Here is a 21,466-nt window from a genome sequence, read left to right on the forward strand (position 1 = left end):
TACATTACATTGCATTTAGCTGACGCTTTTATCCAAAGCGACTTACAATAAGTGCATTCGACCAGGAAGATACAACCTTTAAGAAAACAGAATCATATAAGTACATCAGGTTTCATAGAGCCAAACATTTCAAGTGCTACTCAACTGGCATTTAGAAAGCCAGCCCTTTATTAGTATATAAGTGCTTTGTTAGTAATTCTATCGCTCGACTCTAAATCAAGTAAACTCAGTTTCAACAGTGAGAAGGGGGCTTCAACAATGAACTATGGGTTTCTTTAAACTGAATAAAGGGCTAATCCGTATTTATGAAGGATAGGATAAAGATGTAAATGAGAAAAACAAAACCGGGATATTTCCACATCAATAAAATATCTAGGGATGTGTAAATGTTAATGTCTTCATCAGACGTTTGATTCATGCAGGACTTTGGCCATCCCTCAGATCTGAAGAAGAGGCAGTAAGGAGTTTGGGCATTGTGGTATAAACAACGTAGAGTTGCAATTTCCCTTTTAACTGTTTGATAAATTAAGTAATCAACTAATTGATTCAGGTTTCTTTATGTAAGATCAGTTTGGGGAAAGATGCTAAAATGTTAACGAATGCACAGTGACTTAGCACCTCAGAAGGGGTGGGGGCCATGGCTGATGGGCCATTAGATGTGTAAACACACAGCTGATCACCTGAGAGCTGACATTTCATCCAGACTATTTAAAAAAAACCTCAATGTGTGATTGTTATAGCAGTAATATTAAACACCAATAATGCAGTAAACCATTAACAATAGTAAAATATTATCGCCCGTTTGCCCATGGTGAGGTGACGAGGCTTCATTAAAAATAAACCTCTGTTTAGTGAATTACTGAGTTTGGGCAAGTTAATAACGTTTTAATGAAGTTGACTACAGTATATTCATATCACACACACACACACACACACACACACACACACACACACACACACACACACACACACACACACACACACACACACACACACACACACACACATGTTTGTCTAACACGCTAACACAATTCTGTGTACTGTTATGTTGAGTCATCATTCTTATGTTGAACATGAATACATTTCATGGACGTATTTCTTCTTTCATAGCAATTTTCCTTCATATTTTCTTGCCGTGAAATAGGTCTTAAATTATATTCAAAGTGGTCTTAAAAAGGTCTTAAAAACTCTTACATTTGAGTTGGTGAAACCTGCAGGAACCCTGTGCTGGATGCTCCAATCAGCCCGGACGGGCTGTTCGGACCCCAGATCCACGCCATGGTGGAGTCCATGAAGACTGCCGCAGAGCAGGCACACAACATCCGGCAGCATGCAGCAGCGCCCGCAGCAGCGCCCGCAGCAGCGCCCGCAGCAGCGCCCGCAGCGAAGAGAAAGAGAGCAGCACCCGCAGGAACGGCGTCAGGGTCATCCTTCGGCGGCCACGGGGGCTCCGTCCCAAGTCTCTGCTCCTCCGCCACCCCAGAGACAGGGTCTCCCGGTGTTCCGGATTAACTTGTTTCCCGATCAACTTGTTTCCCGATCAACTCGTTGTTGTGTTCTAATATACTCCTGCCAATAGGGGGCGCAGTGTAACCAGAGTATACATACAATGTTGAGAGAAGAAGAGTAAGCCCGGGAGTTGATGCTGTGGCAGTTAAGCATGACGAACAGTAAAGAGTTGAGTACCCGTATCCTCTGTCCCTTGTTTCATTAATTTCTTTCTACTAATACACAACAAATTGGCGACGAGGATGGCCGTGGCTTCTACTCCTTTACCTCCCACCTTTCTTCAGTGTCCGGGAGAACCTACTATGCCATTTGGAACATGGCTAAAAATGTTCGAAAACTATCTGCTAGTGATCGACGTGGAAGGAGCCAAGTGGCCGGATACCCGTATACGTGCAACGCTGCTACACAGCGTCGGAACCGAAGCACAGAGGATATTCTACACATTGACTGAAACGGGAACTACATACAACCATGCCGTGGCTGCACTACGGGCGCATTTCGTGCCGAAGGTAAACGTAATTGCGGAGAGACACAGGTTCCGCCAACGAGCCCAGAGACATGATGAAACAATTGCACAGTACGTCTCTGCGCTACGTGAAATGCTCGTTTTTTGTGAATTTGGAAATGCAGAACAGGATATGCTGCGTGATCAGATCGTGGAAAAAGCCTACAGTGGACGCATACGTGAACGCTTGCTGCTAGAAGACAAACTGACACTGGATAAAGCCATTCAGATTGCAAATCAGGTGGAAATGGCGGCGCGCAACGTGGCCGAGTTCTCCAACAGTGAAGTGCTTGTGAGAGAGATCAGCGCGCCAAAATGGGAACAAAAACGTCCCGCTGCAAGTAAACAAAGGCAAGGTGAGAGAAAGTCTGAGCAAGCACGAAGATGTTACAGATGTGATTCAGATAAACATATGGCCAATTCCACACAATGCCCTGCTACAAACAAAATATGCAAATCCTGTGGAAAAACTGGGCATTTTGCCAAAGTGTGTCGTTCAGAACAAAAACGTGAAGTGAGGGAGGTCTTTATTCCAGAACTGACTGTTTTATTGCTGAATAATTCTGCCCCAAAAGAGAAGAAAATAATGTGCACTGTAGATTTGGGACTTTCTCCTGCTAACCAGTCATTTGATATGATAGTAGATACTGGTTCTTCAGTGTCACTGCTGCCGGCTCATGTGTACGAGACCTATTTCAGTCACATACCACTGAAACCTACAAAGGTTCCTCTAGTCACATACTCAAGACAGAGAATCCCAGTACTAGGGAAACTGCATTTACGTGCATTCCATGACGGAAATACTGCCTCAGCTACCCTTTTCATTGTGAAGTCAGGTTCAATACTGCTGGGCCTGGACCTGTTTGAGGCACTGGAAATGGTCATCATGAGAAACAGAGTGGTACTGAAGTCAGAGCACACAGTCAGAGAGATAACAACCCCACCTGCAACTCCTACTACACCGACACCTACTGCATCTGCACCTGTTAATACAGTTTTACCTATGGGCTGTGTTAGGAACGTAGTACACAAAGTAAGAGTGAAAGATGAGGTGAAGCCTGTGCAGCAGAAATTGAGAAGGCTTCCATTCTCAGTCAGAGATGCTGTTTCTGCAGAGTTAAAGTGCCTTCTTGATGCTGACATCATTGAAAAAATAGATGCCTCTCCCTGGGTATCACCGATCGTTGTGACTCAACGAAAGAACTCATCTAAAATAAGGATGTGTACAGACCTCAGGGAGCCTAACAAGGCCGTCATAATGGATTGCTACCCCATTCCACACATGGAGGAGCTCTTCTCAGAACTCAGAGGAACTACCATATTCTCAACCCTCGACCTGGCTAATGCATACTACCAGCTTCCACTGCATGAGGACAGCAGAGATCTGACTGCTTTCATTACTCACGAGGGACTTTTCAGGTACAAGCGAGTTTGCTATGGGCTAGCATCAGCACCCTCAGCATTTCAGAAGATGATGTCCATGGTGCTGAAAGATTTACCTGGAGTGCAGGCATATCTGGATGATATCATCATTTACTCCTCATGCCGTGCTGAGCATGAAACCCGCCTGAAAGCAGTACTGTACCGACTGCAGGAAGCTGGACTAAGTCTCAACACAGATAAATGCAAATTCTACCAGGACAAACTAACGTATCTAGGACACAGCATAAGCAAGGAAGGTCTGCTGCCAAATGATGACCACATTGCAGCTATTCGGGATGCTCCATCACCCAGTGATCCAGTGACTCTCAGGCTGCCACTGCCACACGGACAGGACTGCACCTCAGACACGGAACCAGAGATGGTTGCTGCTGTCTCTGCCCTGCTGACTGATGTTCCCTCGTCTGACTTCACAGATGCCTGCACTTCCTGTCCAGAGTTACGTCAGCTACGCAACTACATGACAGACGGGTGGCCAGCTTCATCCAAAGGCCTGCCTGCTAACATGTTGCCGTACTACCAGGTGAGAAATGAACTTTCTGCACATGAACAACTCATTCTGAGAGGGAGTCACAGGTTAGTTGTTCCAGTAAAGCTACACTCACACATGGTATCCTTAGCACACGAGAGCCACCAAGGCATTGTACGCACAAAACAGAGACTCAGAGACTTGTATTGGTGGCCTAAAATGGATGCACTGGTACAATCGGTTATCGCCGCCTGTGTGTCCTGCCAGATGAATGATAAAACAGCTAAAACTAACCGTGCACCTATGACACCAGTCCCTCTGCCTCAGGGGCCATGGCAAAAGCTTGCCCTCGACATCGTGGGCCCATTTGAGACTGGTCCGGTGGACTGTAAGTTTGCTATTACTATGACTGACTACTATTCAAAATGGCCAGAAGTGTGTTTTGCCCCAAGATGCACTACTGCAACAGTGATCACCTTCATGAGATCAGTGTTCAGCCAAAAAGGGAACCCTGTGTCTGTGGTGACAGATAACGGTCCACAATTCACATCCTCAGAACTCGCCTTTTTCCTAGAAGAAAGAGACATCCAACACATCAGGACTACAATCTACCATCCAGAAGGAAATGGAGCGGTGGAGAGGCTAAATAGAGTGCTGAAGGAAAGCATTCTCACGGCACAGAGAGAGAACGCTCCGTGGAAAGCTCACGTTGCTGAGTTTCTTCAGGTCTACAGAGCTACACCTCACGCCACTACAGGGACATCTCCGTTCCAGCTCATGTATGGAAGAAAAATGCGAACCAAACTCTGAATCCTGCCACAGCTTACGGATACTCAGGATCAGGAACTGAGAGACAGAGTGGAAAAGAAACAGTGGCACATGAAAACATATTCTGATGCAAAAAGAAATGCCAAGATTCCCAAAATACATCCGGGAAGCCTGGTGCGTGTGAGAAACCCGCTGCATGTCAAAAAGGGAAAGCCAAAGTTCAGTGAGCCTCTGAAAGTGACCAAGCAGAAAGGACCTCACAGTTACACACTTGATAATGGAAAAACCTGGGATGCTTCACACCTGTCGGTGCTTTCAGAAACATTCACTCCTCCATCAGAAGAAGTGAGGCCTGCTGAGCCAGCTACAGTGCATGGTGCTCAGAGCAGGAACCAGCGAATCAGAAAGCAGCCTGTTTGGATTGAGGACTATGTCACTTAAACTGTGGTTGAATTAATGTTTGAAAATGTTCTGCATATTGTGATATGTGAAGTTATTATCATTACAGATGGTTTCATGGTTACTACGTAAGTGTCTGTTTAAAATGCTAATGTTATGCATGCTGTTCAAGGGGAGAAGTAACTCTTTTTAAGAAGGGGGGAAATGTTGTGTTCTAATATACTCCTGTCAATAGGGGGCGCAGTGTAACCAGAGTATACATACAATGTTGAGAGAAGAAGAGTAAGCCCGGGAGTTGATGCTGTGGCAGTTAAGCATGACGAACAGTAAAGAGTTGAGTACCCGTATCCTCTGTCCCTTGTTTCATTAATTTCTTTCTACTAATACACAACACTCGTTTCAGTGGGGTGCGTGGCTTTCGACTGAAATACACATTTCGATCGCTTTCTTCTGTCGTTTACATACATATTTTGGTATATTTGGCTTCTTAGGAACACGTTGATGCACATCCAGTACCAATGTGTGAGGTTGTGATTAAGATGGCGATATCCGGACGCGAACAGCGAGGACTACAACTAGAAAAAACGAGTTGCTCGAATAAATCATTTAAACCGGCTATTGTTGCCAGACTTATTACGGAATATTGTTGTTAATGTCCAAGTCCATCTGTGTATACCTTCAGACAGCCTCCAAGTGAAGCACACGGTGTTACTCACAGTTTGAAAGCAGCGTGGAGAAGTCTTCATCTGTGTTAAACTGTGATCCTCCGAGGGAACTGGGAACCACCCACTTTAAAATGTGACCCGCCCAGGTTAAATTGTGTTACGATTTCTGTGGCTATCTACCAGCGATCATGTTTAATATGAAAGACTACCCACACATGTATCCCTTATAAAAATGGTATTGTGCAGCACTCATCCGGATAAGATGTGACTGTTACCTCGTTTTGCAAAGATAGCAGCAGAAATGTCATTTTGCCTTTGCACCCTGGGAAGCATGTTGTAGTGACTGGATCGATGGCTCTGTACAACAGGATGGAGATGAGTGGAAAATAATCCAGGCCTCTATCGATCAGTCGTGCACAACAAATAGTTGCATCAGCAGTACTGGCCCATTGCATGCTGGGATATTCTATGATAGTGGGCCTGAGACAAGACAGGCAGAGAGAATGGAGGGAGGAAGGAGAGGGGTAATGTGGCATGGAAAATAGTCTGTAATGAAGCAATCTTAGCCCCCCAGCCTTGAGGTGCACACACATTCATAAATAAACTCTCTCTGTGTTTCTCCTACATATACTCGTTACACAGCAATGAGGGAGAATGTGGCAAGCGTGAAGCTTCAATAATGTTATGAATGACTTTGATGTCAGGATAGGCTTGTCTTCAGTCTGCCTACGGATCCTAATAACCTCCTGGATAATTATCCACCTTTAAAATTCATAAAAGATGACTGCATGGGCACAGATAATATCTCGGCTCGGAGTCTGTCTTTTTATTTTCTTCCTCCCAACTCCCATCCCCTCAGAAAGCCTTTTGCCTCCTGTCAGGTCATCATTGAAAATAAGAATTTGTTCTTAATTGATTTTCCGGGCTAAATAAAGGTTATACTACTACTACAACTTCTAGTTTTCAAATAAACAAATGGCAACGACCAAAAACAAAGATTGCCCCAGTCAAAACGCCAAACCCAAGGCTTTAAAACAGAGTCCAAAAATCCATCTCCTTCTCATATACAGTCAATGACTAAAGTAAAGCATCCCTCCTGTATTGCTCAGCTAATAATTATTGTGGCAACTTCAGTGCTTTGTCACTTAAAATAATATACTGTTTAAGTGCTCTGTATTCGATGATTGATGCAGGGGAGGCTTATTTAGGCATTGCGAGTGATATATTTGAAATATATATATGTTTGATAACATAATACTGTAGTATTTTTGATTCAGAATGGTAAGCTGCAGTGTTAAATAAATATGTTATGGAGAAGGAGGCACTCAACATGAAGAATGGGTTAAGGATATGGAATGTAGACACAATGAGACAGGACTGAGATGTGTGCTGGAGAATCGGGATGGTAACAGACAGAGTGCTGAGAGGTGGATATGAAGTGTTAGGGAGAAAAGAGGACGGGAGACAGTGGAAAGCAGATGGAATTGAATAGCTGGAGAACAGTGAGAGGCCACACTCCATCCCGTCTGTGTCCGTCTCATAATGGCTCAGAAGGGTTTTCTACTTCTGTCACGCTCTGCTGTGTTGGTGTTTTCAGTGGGAGTGAGAGAGCAGAGCTGCAGACCGTTTACTGCTGGAGCAGTGCTCTGAGTTTCATAAGCATTACTAGCTTCAGTACACACAGTGAATAGTACTTACAGAATGGTAAGAAATATTGTGGTTTACTACCGGCAGTCAATGAAATATGCTTAAAATTCTTAAAATACCACTCATTGGAATAACTTCACTTTACATTTGGTTCAGCAGTTGTTGCCCATAAAACTGAAAATTGATTCACACACCGTTTTGATGTCTGTATGTGTATCTTTGCCTTCTATCGGCAGATACTTGCAAGTCCCTTTTAGGTCTTCAAATACATTCCTGGGCCACTTTAATCATATTTCCCATCTTTTGAAAGTAAAATCTAACAAGATAGGGACAAAGCCCTTACAGGTCTTTGCAGCGTGAGCAGCTGCACGTCATCATGCTCTAGTTGCTTTCATAGATATTGTTCCTGTCACAGACTTCCAGAGTGCTCTCTTCTCATTTCGGGTGTCATGGTTAACATCTCATTCACCAAATGGTTTTCAGGCAGGGATAAAAAATTCACAATCTCTGTTTAAAAGTCTGGATGCAGCGTGTTAAAACTTGTTTGATTGTTCATCGATCCTACAAAACAAATCTCTTTTCAACGTAAACACTTTCATTAGCAATCTTCAAGAGAGAGGATCCTGCTGCTGAGTTGGTGGTTTTGGAATCCCATCACCAAAACATCACGTTTTAATACCTTGTCAAATCTAGTGAAATCGTAGGATTCTCCCAAGCTTGAGTCATTTTGTATTTGAACTAGAATATCTGAGTTTCTGTAGTCTAACTAACAAAGTGTGACGAATTTGACAAAATAGTTTGAACTAAATGATATCAGAAAATATTAAAAATAAAAATAACATACATTTCCTAAATGTATTAAAGGTAGGGTAGGTAAGAATGGAGAAACCAGCTCGAGTGCGCTAGAATTTGAAAGTACGCAGCCGGAAAAAATCTGCCCCTTCCTTCAGACTTCCTTACAGAGCCCCTCACACGAACACACACGAACGTGCACATGACCAGTGAGGGCACGAGATAAGTTTGTGCACAGATGGAAGGCTTACAAGCAGGCTATCCAGTTATTTTAGCCGAGCCGGCTAAAATAATTGGTCGTGCTTTTTACAGTGCCACGGCTTCCACAGATGGCATTTTGTTATGTATTTATTGTCAAAGCATTTCATGTATTCATTGCTATCGGGGTGTTAAAGAGCAACTTGCAGGTTAGACACCCCAGTGAATAAATGTGTAGCTGTCTTGGTGAGTGACCGGCGTTAGCCACAGTTAATGTTAGCTAACGTCAGTCACATCACAACATTGTAAAGTTAACTATCATATATGAGGCTATAACTAAAGTAGTATTGATAATATAGTAACGTTACTGGCAGGACTGTTGATACTGATCCATAACAGAAACTAATGCGTAAGTATCAGCCATATCTCCAACCCAGTCTCACGGCATTTCGTGTTATAGTCACAACATTTAATCTATTGATTCGTGTTCACCAACACGATTTTCCCCTTTTTTTTGTGTCACACAGAACAATTTTAAAAGCAATGTATTTGTATTGGTAGTATGTTTCGTGCCTGCAGCACGTCTTTTTGTCCGTTCGGGTCTTGGAAGACCGGAAGCTGAGGGGTTCATAAAAACATGTTCTTGCTCAATATCAAGCCATGATTATTGTTTTTATTTTAAATCGTATAATGTCTGACTTTTTTTGTCGTCTGTGAGGAAAATAAATGGGGCTCAGAGCCTCAGAATACTGAAATCTGTATTTCTTAAAATATTTTTTTCCTTCTAATTTGTTATTATTTTCTAAATAACACACTGTTATTTACTCATCAATAACACACAATTATCCTTGTTTTGATTTATTTGTTAAATTCCATAATATCTGGCTTTTTTGGCGTCCGTCAGGAACTGAATTTCAAAATAAAAATAACCGGAAACAGACGTAGCGTCATTGCGAAATACACAGCCACTGAACTGATTACCCAAGATCCTCTGCTATGGTTTAAGCTCGCCGATTGGATGTTTTAGCCGCAATCCATGTAGGGATATGGTGTTCATGCGATATCAAATCCGAAAACCTTTTTTTAAAAAGAAAATAATACTTTATTCCAAGTGTTTTTGTTTTTCTCTTTGAAAGTCATCACATAACGGCATTGTAATACACGATTCGGCTGCATTACATATTACAGATCTGCCGTAGTTCTTTATTTATAGAGCCCTGATGAGAAGACCTTTGGACAAACAGGAAGAAATGCTGCCGAAACTGAATACGTGACGTGGATCATAAATATATCAACAATTAAACAACATCTTCAATTTCTCTTCACACAATACGTCTCCTTGCAGTATCAACACTAATTCGGCTGACTTTTACATTTGATCTAATTGGTAGATAGGTTATATTTACACCATAACGGTGCACAGCTGATATAAAAGGACTTTTTATTTTTTAAAGATATTACTGATTTTCTTTGAATATAAGAATGTAAATACTGAGTCTGAAATCATAGCAATATGCTGTAAAATTATGTGAAAACATGAATAAAACTACATATCTTCAGATGTTGTACATACATAAGTGTCCTACACTAATAATACAAAGTTATTATGGCTGTGTGTACCTTGTGTGCACCGCCTAGTGGTTAAAGCACGTTATTGAATTATTGTTTTTATGTGTTATATTTGATGAAAAAAATATGAAGAGTACATACTTTCATAATGGGAAAGTAGGTCTGTGATAGAAATATAGAATATAAAAAATCAAGAAGATACTATAAGTGATCTCTACAATAAAAAAGTTTCGTGCTGGATGTACAAAGATATTAATATGAGGATGTGCAAAACAGAAAAACGAATGAACCTTTATTCAAACATTAAATAATACTTTAGATTAAGGTCTTCTTTTAAATAAGAAAAAAGCTTTGGGGGTATCAAAAGATAAATATTAAGCCTGACAAAGTACGTCTAATATATTGATTTCCTGCAATGTTAACTATGTTGAAGCACTTATTTTAACTGATATTATACATATGAATTATACTCTTATGTATGTAGATAGTATAATAAATGTGCAGAATATGATAGTTTAATGCTGGAGGTATACACACATATTGATAGATGTCTTGTAATGCACTGTTGAGGAACCTCAGCTGCGACCCAAAATGTTCATTCATTGCATAACTACACCATAGTTGTGTATATGATATGTCAATTAACCATAGAAAATCTTGAAATCTTGAAAGGGATGTGCAAAATAGCCATTATACAGTCTTTAATGAACTATAAGTAGAGAATAACGAGTAATGAATATACTTTATTACTCGTTTCCATTCATGTCAATTGCAGATAAATGTTTAGTCTTCTCAAGCACCAACTATCAAATATCTCTCCTGATTGTTGGCCCTTGACAATCACCTTTCCTGAATTTTACTCAGGTGTAACTAAAGTCTGATTTAAGGGTTGTTTATATTTCACATCATTAATCAGAATCTGCAAAGTAACTCAAATAAGTGTAGTGGAGTAAAAATACCAGGTTAACCTCTGAATTGTAGTGGAGTAGAATTACAAAGTAACAATGAGCTGTCATGTGGGTATATATTAATGCTGTGCATTATGGACACAAGAGATTTCCACCCATTTATTAATTATATTTTTTAAATATGATAACACCAATGTGTTTAATACTGGCAACTTCTAATTGTGGGAAAAACGAAAACATTCAGTAGAGACGTCCAATAGAACATTTTGCTAAACACAATAGCCAGCATGTGTAGTTCTGGGGGGGCGTTCGATTCCAGTTTTGGATAGTCTGGCGTGGTGTCGTTCCATTTCAAACAGCTGTTTGACGCTCGGCGTAACCATGGCGCACTGCCACTCCAACATCCAATCCCAGAGCTTGAAGATTTATCACGGGGACAGTAGTCCTAACTGTCTGTTTCCGGTTATTAATATTTTGAAATTCAGTTCCTGACGGATGCCAAAAAATCCAGAGATTATGGAATTAAACAAATAAAAACAAGGATAATTGTGTGTTATTGGTAAGCAAATAAAAGTGTGTTATGTAGAAAATAATAACAAATTAGAAGGAAAAAATTTTTAAAAAAATACAGATTTCAGTATTCTGAGGCTCTGAGCCCCATTTCTTTTCCTCACAGACGACAAAAAAAATCCGACATTATACGATTTAAAATAAAAACAATAATCGTGGCTTGATATTGAGTAAGAACATGTTTTTATGAACCCCACAGCTTCCGGTCTTCCAAGACCCGAACGGACAAAAAGACGTGTTGCAGGCACGAAACATACTACCAATAGAAATACATTGCTTTTAAAATTGTTCTGTGTGACACAAAAAAAAGGGGGAAATCGTGTTGGTGACACAACATTTGTACACAGAGAGGTTTTGGTCCTTATGGAGAGAGGTTCTGGTCCTGATGGAGAGAGGTTCTGGTCCTGATGGAGAGAGGTTCTGGTCCTGATGGAGAGAGGTTCTGGTCCTGATGGAGAGAGGTGTTGGTCCTGATGGAGAGAGATTTTGGTCCTGATGGAGAGAGGTTCTGGTCCTGATGGAGAGAGGTTCTGTTCCTGATGGAGAGAGGTTCTGGTCCTGATGGAGCACAGCCTCCAGCCAGAGGGTTGTGTTGAAGGCAGAGCTGAAGTCCACAAACAGGCATTGATTATTTCATAAGTTTAGAAGGGGGGAACATAGTCTAACAACAGTTAGCTTTTGTTAATTTTACTTCGAGCCAAACTTATGAGACTTGTTTCTGAAATCCCTTTCTCTTAAAGTGAATACATACAAAATAAAACAATGGAGCTTATCCTAAAACTAACCACTGGATTGCTTGTCTAACATGGCCTAGTCCAGGCCTATTCAACTGGCGGCCCGCGGGCCAGATGCGGCCCAGAACCAACTCCTGAGTGGCCCAGCCTCCCGTAGCCAAATTCCTACACTAGTACAGACAATGAACGCAACACTCCGCGTTGCATAGAAACCACCAAACCACAACGCAGCACGTTTTTTGAAAGTGCATCTAGTGGTGCTAGTAACGGTGGTCCTATGATAGCAACTCTAAAACATGTCTCTCTTAACTCTGAAGCGTAAACAGAGACAAAACGGTCATTGATCTTGTGGAGCAGATCCAAGTCAAGCTGGACCTTTTCGCGACCGACTTGAGCACGGGTCGGATGCTGCATTTTCCGACGCTCCCCAAACACATCACATCTCCGGCACAAATCACGGATGTGATGACAGATTTAATTGCGAGGTTGAAAGAGAACTTTGCCGGTCGATTGGATGGACTTGCTCTGCCCACAGAGGTGATGGGCTTTGCCAGAGACTCCTTCACTGTTGCAATATAGGGGGACGTATCAACCAGAGTAAAGGAAGTGGTCCCCTGCATCGACAAGGGGAAATATACACTGGAACTTATTGACATGCAGCGCACTAACAGGCCAGAAAAGTTTTGGAGTGATGTCAAAAAACAGCAGTTCCCTAACGTTCAGAAAGTAGCGATCTGTGTGCTCAGTATGGTTGGATCAACATACAAATGTGAATCAAGCTTTTCACACATGAACTCAATCAAAAGTAGCACTCGCTGCTCCCTGACTGACAGCACTTTTCACCAATGTCTTAGGATTGCATTGACATCCTATGAGCCAAAAATCACTGCTCTTGTTCAAAACAAAAAATGTCCCTTCTCCCATTGAGAAAGTCAGCGATGACAAATCACAAATGAGGTGATAATAAGCACCTAGTTTACTATAGTAGACGTGTAGTGTAGTATTCATTCATATAGTTACCCGTATCCCTTGTTATGGGTTTGTGCACTGAAGGGTAACTTGACAGTTCTTTCTTTATTCATTTAAATGCACTTTGTAATGTGTCTGGGTCAAATGTGACCAAAACGTATGATTTTTTTGTTGTTACTTGAAAAGTGAAAAAATAGTATTGCTACACTCCTCTTTGTGTTGCATTGGAGCTCTTTAGCTGTTTTTTTTTTGTAATAACCTGAATATTTGACTTCCAAAGCAAACAAATGTAATGCTACAACTGTGCACCTTTTTTCAGATTCTGTTAAATTAATGCTAATTTGTTGTGTTTTTATGCACTTTTTGACCTACCTTTGTTAGATGAACAATTAATAAAAATGGCATGTTTTTCATCGCAGTAATATGTGTTTGTTTAAAATGTGTCACTACCCGCTTTTTACAGGCCGCTGAATGTCTGGCCCAGCTGAATTTTGTAGTTATAAAATCTGGTCCAACTGAATGTGTAGTTGAATAGCCCTGGCCTAGTCCATAAATAAGGTAAGGGTGGGAACAATCAAACGCACCCTCCCAGGCACTGCGTGTTAGCGAAGTACAACTGGGATTTTGAAGAGGAAGATATGCTAGGTCAATTCTTAATAAAAAAGAAAAACCAACAAATGGAGCACTTGAGTTTTCATTTGCAGCCCTTAGCTACAGCTGCGGAGCTTTGGTCAATACCACTAACAGTCTATTTCCTAAAAATGGTACATATCGCTGAATCTATATTTTCATCTTCAGGTGATTAAATCTGCATAATGTCCCTGTACAATAACATTCAAGCATTTTGTAATCCAGTGAGGAAATTCAAGACCAGTAAATATTGATTGATTAAACAACACTAAATAAAATAGTGTTTTCTTCAAACTCAGATTCTCTGCTGCGACTGTACCTCAAAGACAAAACAATTGTCTGAAGATCTTTGTTGAACAAGGTCTGATTGTCCTATACATGTACAATGTGGGGTATTTTTAAATACTTTACTAAACCACATTCAATATTATGTTAGACACAAGTTAGTTATTACTCACATATCAAAGTCTTTCCATCTGCAAGATGGAAGAATAGCTGGGTGCTGCCTGGAGAGACTGATGAGGGACACAGGCTGGCTTCAGCAGCTTTCCACACAAAGCCATCACATCTTCTCTTCCATAGTCCTCACTGTCCACTGGTCAAAAGAGTGAACATCACAGCTGTCATGTTAACCCTTTGTTACACAACATACAACCAACATGTGTCAAAAGTTACCCGAATTAGATTTAATTGTAAATATCTTTGCAATAAATTACTTTAACCATTCAGGATTCCAGGTATTCCTCAATTAACCTGTTTTGGATCAACACCAATTCTAATTTTTCCCTTTCTTACTTTTTGAATAAAAATGATGTTTTTAATTGTATCACTACACTTCTAAAGCACAACATGGGTCAAACATTACACGTATTCTTTTGCTATGTTATTTCATGCATGGCTGAGTGTTTCTTTACTATACATTCTCAAAAATAATTAATTTTAGCAGTGATTTGGACCAAGCATGTATGATGTAGTAATACAAAAACTATGTTAGTTCACACAGTGTGACATTAGCTAGTCATGTTACCTTGTAATATATAGAGCAGAGCTAACTAGCAAGTTAGCCGAACGTTAGCGGTTAGCTTTTTATGCTATGCTAGCTGTTGGCTACTGAACATTAACAAACTAGATTCCGCTGTAAGAAAGCTGTGAAACTGTACATTAAACTTGGACAACGCTGTGACACCCCACTGCATGTTTATGTGTAATTCTCCCGTGTTGGAGACGAGAGGGTGGGGGGGCATCACTGCAATAAGCTGTAAGCTAACATTAGCAGCCACCTGTTAAACTAGGTTTCCCGCGCAACATCTTGCAAGAAACAGCATCTCAGGGCTTCTTAACATTTAACAACCTATTAATGATGCATACCAACTTAACGGGAAGAAACTCAGATTACAAAAAACATTCACAAACTAAGGATTATCTAAATACATGTTTCACTCCATTACAGTTGCAGGACTCACCAGATCTCAAGTCTTCTGTTCTTTCTTGACGTCCCGATGCTCATATTTAACGTGTAAAACGATCCCGATATTAATCCATAAACTCCTGCAGCAAACATACAGACAGACAGCTGTAGCTCCAGCAGGAGGAGACCGGAGGAGACCCGCTCAAACTGACGGTGGATGTTTCAAATGTTAACGAGAGGCGCGGACAGTTCTCATTGGCAGGTTTCTTCGATGACGTTTATATTAACCAATCAGGAGTGTTGTGGACTCATTCCAAACATGCCTGACTTGTCTGCCGTGTTCTGGCTGAATTCTATTTCAAGTGCCGTAGCTCTGGCTGTCGGCCAGAATCCGAAAACCATACATTATACTGTAAAACTAAGGTTTATTACTATATATTGACCAATGGAAAAAAAAAAACAGCAACAGAACACAAATAAAACAAGGATAACTGTGACTTATTGTTGAGTAAATAACAGCGTGTGTTTTAAACCCTGTGTAGAGATTTCTCCACATATGCTTTTTATTTTGTTTAATGGTATTGTCAACTGTCAATGTTTATGATATAGTAAGTTAGGAATTTAATGAAAACATATTTATTTACTTTTGTTTCAACATTGGATATTTTGTGTTTGTGGTGGATTCAATCGAATATTGAGAAAATTATGTATGTAAAAATGTTTTACTTACATTTTACGTTTTTTTTATTTGACGCTTTTTTTTACAGTTTTATGTTTACCTTAAAATTACAAAGAAATATACTAAAGTCTTATAATAGTAATACACTTTTATATTACGAGTTACATATTTAATTACGGATAATATTTTTAATTTACGTACTTCTGCATGTATTTTCTGAAACTGCAAAAATACTGTAAATATTATATAGTACATTTACTGTAAAAAAAAAAAGGAAATAAATGTTATTTGTTGTTATTGTCAAAATACTTAAAATAATGTTTTGAGTTGTTAATTTATAGTTAATATCTTTCATATTACAGGATTTTGCAAGTGATTTGAAAAAACATGATAATTACTATAAAAATGTGCAGTTATTTCCTGTAAAATTACGATCTTTTTTTACAGTGTACCCTACCTTTAAGTCCATGAAGTCGTTAAGAACACCAGTAAACGTGTTAGAGCATGTTATCTTGTCATGAAAAAAACCTATTAATTATAATGATATAGTACAGGGAACATGAACATCTGGGAGGAGGTCTGCTCTGATCCACTTAATCCGTCAGGTTCGGGATTTGAACATCTCTCAGCTTTAGCCAGGCCCGGTTCCAGAACAAAATGACTCAGGGTGCATCTGAGATTAGAGAGGGTGCAGTGTTAAAGTGCTATTTTTATAAGTGGGGAGTAGACCTAACACCCTCTTCGGGGGTCCTCACCTCCTCTAGGGGGGTCTGGGGGCATGCTCCCCCGGGAAGATTTTTACAATCTGGTGCACTTTGAGAGCAAAATGAAGAGATCTATGGATACATCTCAACACCCTTATGAAACAGAACTGTAAACGGATCTACTTTTGGTGCTAAAAATCTTAGCAAGTTCTTTGTCCTTTTGAAGGGTGTAGTCCATCAATGCTAGAAAAATACCACAACTCCCCTCGCCTCTTGCATCCAACGCATCAACAGAGCCACGGAAAGGCAACTGGTTTACAGCTATACATTTAATTGTGTTCACAATAGCTGCATGGGCGGCGCCAGGATTTTTTTGCTGCAGTAGCTTAACAGTTGCTATACGACAGCATGGCGTTGCTAGTTAATTTTAATAAATAAACAAACAATACAAGTGGGCCAAGCACGAGCCTGTTCATATTGTAGCGTTCACCGCTATTCCAGATCACAGATCACTCGAGCCTTCAATGTCGAAAACGTCCTCTTTATTTTCTGGTATTGACGGCCACAGCCACGTCTTACAGATCATTACAATCATTAGTATAACACTCATTATGACTTTTCCCCACTATTCTGCCCTTGCATATCGCACTGCATAGCATAACAGATAGCGAACAAAGACTCAGAAGACAGTTGTTGAGTTGAACATTTACTGAGGCTTGAAATTGTAAAACTGCAAGAATAAACAGAAAACACAAGTTACACAATTGAAATAATACATGTGCAACATAATGCAAATAGAGTGCAGTATAATCAACAGCCTATGCTAAGAATGAGCTATGTCCGTTAGCTTAGCAGCTAGTTAGCTTAGCTTATCTTAAACATTGAAACCACACAATCAATTAAACCACATTTTTGAAACACATAACTTGGTACACAGGTAAGTTTGTATACTTACAGACAGACAGATCTATTCCAAGGATTAAAACAAAATGATCTGTGGCATAGAAGTGAGCTACAATGTGCTCTGCATGGCTTTGCTGTGTAAACTAAAACACAAGAAGGAGAGTCGCGCTATTTGGTGCCTTAAAGCTACAATACCGTTTTTTGCCACTAGGGGGTGCCAATACAATTTGGTGTCAGAACACTCCCGGCTTGTTAAACCTGTTTATCACTATTTACATCTCTTTACCCTTGGTATCAGTAACACCACATCATTGATGGGCCTAAAGTACTCTTTAGCTGTCCCTTGACCTAAGGTCTTCACCATGACCTTTCGTGCCTTGCAGTCCAAACTTGGAATGGCCTTCACTATCAGACCAAGAGGCCAGTCATTACGTTGTGCTTGAACGTCCTTTAACAAAACAACGTCACCGTCCTGGAGATTAGGCTGCCCCTCGGTCCACTTGCTCCGAGGCTGAAGAGTTGCCAGATACTCCTGCTTCCACCGTTTCCAGAAGGAGTTCGCCAAGCTCTGGACCTGGCGCCACTGTACCTTACATAGTTGATCCAGTTCAAAGTCCCCCGGGGGTGTGGGTGTCACACTCGCCTTCTGGGTTAGAAGAGTAGCAGCTGAGAGAGTATCTCAGGAAGGTCAGTATCATAAGAGATGGGAACCAGAGGCCTGGCGTTCATGATGGCCATAACTCCAGCCATCAAAGTGGCCAGGACTTCATGGGTCAGTTTATCCGTATTCTTCAACAGCAGAGCATCAAGGACCCGTCGAACCACACCAATCATCCTCTCCCAAGCTCCACCCATATGTGAGGAATGAGGTGCGTTAAATATCCATGTACAACCATGGTCTTGCAGATAGTCCTTGATCTCAGGATCATCCATGTTTATCTGAAGCTCTCTGCATGCTCCAATAAAGTTTGTGCCTCTGTCTGACCTGAGGTGTTTGACAGCTCCACAAATCGACAGGAAGCGCCTCAAGGCATTAATGATGCTATTTGGTGCCTTAAAGCTACAGTACCGACATTTGCCACTAGGAGGTGCCAATACACTATGGTGTCAGAACACCCACACTCGAAGACAACTCCTACTGTCTCGTACTCCCTCCACACACACCGGAAACACATACCATGAAGGGGCGGTCTCTCCTTAACTCCCACCAACAACATTGCCTAAATAACTTTACAAATGTACTAAACTGTGCACATCTGATAACTGACATAACTATTAACTTGGACACGATACAATATTATCATTAATATTTACATTAAAACATTCCTTTGACACTTAAAACATTGCTTTGCAAGGTAAGCACAACCAAAATAAATTTTTAAAAACAGAATTTGAGCACTGTTTCTGTGCTCATACAATATTTTTGTATAACACCATTACACCCTAAGCGTACAAGTACACAATAGCAATCGTTCACTGTTTCAACTGGCATGCAGTGGCAGTTAACCTCATCACCACGCCGCAAAAAGACACAGACAGACAGACAGACAGACAGACAGACAGACAGACAGACAGACAGACAGACAGACAGACAGACAGACAGACAGACAGACAGACAGACAGACAGACAGACACACACACACACACACACACACACACACACACACACGGATAGCAGGGTTGTCCGGCTCCGTTGGAGATCGCGGTCGTTTACGCTGACTTGTGAGAAATCTTTCCATTTTCGATCTGTGTTCACATACTGAGAATTATAACAACATTAGCCAAGTAACAGTGTGCGCTTTAACTTACAACGACCCCTGATAGATCTCGCGAGAATGTGTATAAATATATATATAGATACATTTTCATAACAATGGGGTTGCTAAGCCGTTGCTAGGCCAATTGTTGGAGTTGCTATAGCAACTCCAAGCTACCCTCTGGCGCCGCCCCTGAATAGCTGCTACATAGGTGCGGTTTCTCTCCAGTTGTGCTGCATTTACAAGAGTGGAAACCTCTGTACCAGTCTCACTTCTTGCACGCCTCTCCTTCCACAAAGCCACTGACTTCATGTGCTCTTTGCTTGATTCATGCCTTCCCAGTCCCTTATCACGTACAAGAGCATGGCACAGTTGTTGTAGCCATGTTGTGGTGAAGGCATCTGACGTACTTGAATCGAAATGTCTACATGCATAGCAGAAGATGGCATCTTTTTACATGAATATTCCAGCCAATCTCTGTTTTGAAACCATGAGCTGCAAAATGAACCCCTTACCCCACTGTTCAGGCGAGTTGGGTACTTTTTAAATATACCTGGGCAGGCTCTGTTTTGACCAAATAAATGCAGCAGACAATGTTATTCAACCACAATTACAATTTATTTTTATTTCAACTACATTCTTCTTCTTGTTATTATTATTATTATTATTACTATTATTATTATGGTTATTATATGTAATATGTTTCACTTTTCTTTTTTTCTTTTTTTCACATTTCATTTTTCAACTGAGGGTGCAATGCACCCTTTATGCACCCCGTAGAACCGGGCCTGGCTTTAGCCCTCTCCCCTCAGGGTAATGCCGCCATAAGAAGTAGGCTGCATTTATGAACAAAATCTGAGCTGAGGTGACTTGTAGGCCGGCAGCTTATCTCTTGTTTGTGAGGCTTGAAGCAGTTTAGGTGGAGCTGCAGAGCCCGAGGACTCGACAGCTATTCATCACTGGAGCTCAGCCCCAAAATCTCCTTTTCTTCCAGGCAGAGCAGAGATGCTGCTGCCCAAATATCCTGATGCTGAGCAGAAAGATGAACTCTAAATCAAGTAAACTCAGTTTCAACAGTGAGACGGGGGCTTCACCAATGAACTATGGGTTTCTTTAAACTGAATAAAGGGCTAATCCGTATTTATGAAGGATAGGATAAAGATGTAAATGAGAAAAACAAAACCGGGATATTTCCACATCAATAAAATATCTAGGGATGTGTAAATGTTAATGTCTTAATCAGACCTTTGATTCATGCAGGACTTTGGCCATCCCTCAGATCTGAAGAAGAGGCAGTAAGGAGTTTGGGCATTGTGGTATAAACAACGTAGAGTTGCAATTTCCCTTTTAACTGTTTGATAAATTAAGTAATCAACTAGTTGATTCAGGTTTCTTTATGTAAGATCAGTTTGGGGAAAGATGCTAAAATGTTAACGAATGCACAGTGACTTAGCACCTCAGAAGGGGTGGGGGCCATGGCTGATGGGCCATTAGATGTGTAAACACACAGCTGATCACCTGAGAGCTGCCATTTCATCCAGACGATTTAAAAAAAAACTCAATGTGTGATTATTATAACAGTAATATTAAACACTAATAATACAGTAAACTATTAACAATAGTAAAATATTATCGCCCGTTTGCCCATGGTGAGATGACGAGGCTTCATTAAAAATAAACCTCTTTTTAGTGAATTACTGAGTTTGGGCAAGTTAATAACGTTTTAATGAAGTTGACTACAGTATATTCATATTTGTCAGTGCTTTCATGTCAATTATGCGAACATAAACATAAATGATCGTGGTGAAGGTGATGATTAAATTAGGATTAAAAATCGGTAGTGAGAGCCATGCTGCATTTCCTCCCGTCGGATATGATATAAAAACAAACCGATTATTTGTGTTGTTGTAAACTCACGTGGATTAAACTACATGTATTAGTGCTTTCATGTCAATTCGGCGAACATATGATACATGAAATGATCGTGAGGATGATGATTAAAAATCGTTTGTTTCAGCCGGTCTGCATTTCCTGATGAGAAAACAAACCGATGGTTTTGTGTAGTACGCCAACGTGGATTAAACAACATTATTTTGTTAAATAAAAACATGGTGATGTTTTGTAAATGATTACATGTCTCTTATTTAGCACAGAATATGATCCTATCCGTGACATATGGATCTTAACAAATATCCGCTATATCAGATACCTGTAGATCTATCAGCTGTTTATTTCACATGAGT

The 21,466-nt window shown here is 40.6% G+C and overlaps 1 protein-coding gene and 1 long non-coding RNA gene across 2 annotated transcripts in view; one reads left to right on the top strand and one right to left on the bottom strand.

Annotated features, from left to right (window-relative positions):
- The window catches only part of LOC307035191 (leucine-rich repeat and fibronectin type III domain-containing protein 1-like protein), a 429,933-nt gene that overhangs the window by 128,985 nt on the left and 279,482 nt on the right, over positions 1-21,466 (top strand). The window lies entirely within an intron of this gene.
- Positions 11,016-15,373, bottom strand: LOC307036792. Its single transcript, XR_013807457.1, has 3 exons — positions 15,236-15,373; positions 14,231-14,367; positions 11,016-12,043 (listed from the first exon to the last, which is right to left on the bottom strand). It is a non-coding gene; the product is annotated as an uncharacterized lncRNA (long non-coding RNA).

The sequence above is a fragment of the Notothenia rossii genome (assembly GCF_949606895.1).
Source record: "Notothenia rossii genome assembly, chromosome: 4".
NCBI classification, from domain to species: Eukaryota; Metazoa; Chordata; class Actinopteri; order Perciformes; family Nototheniidae; genus Notothenia; species Notothenia rossii.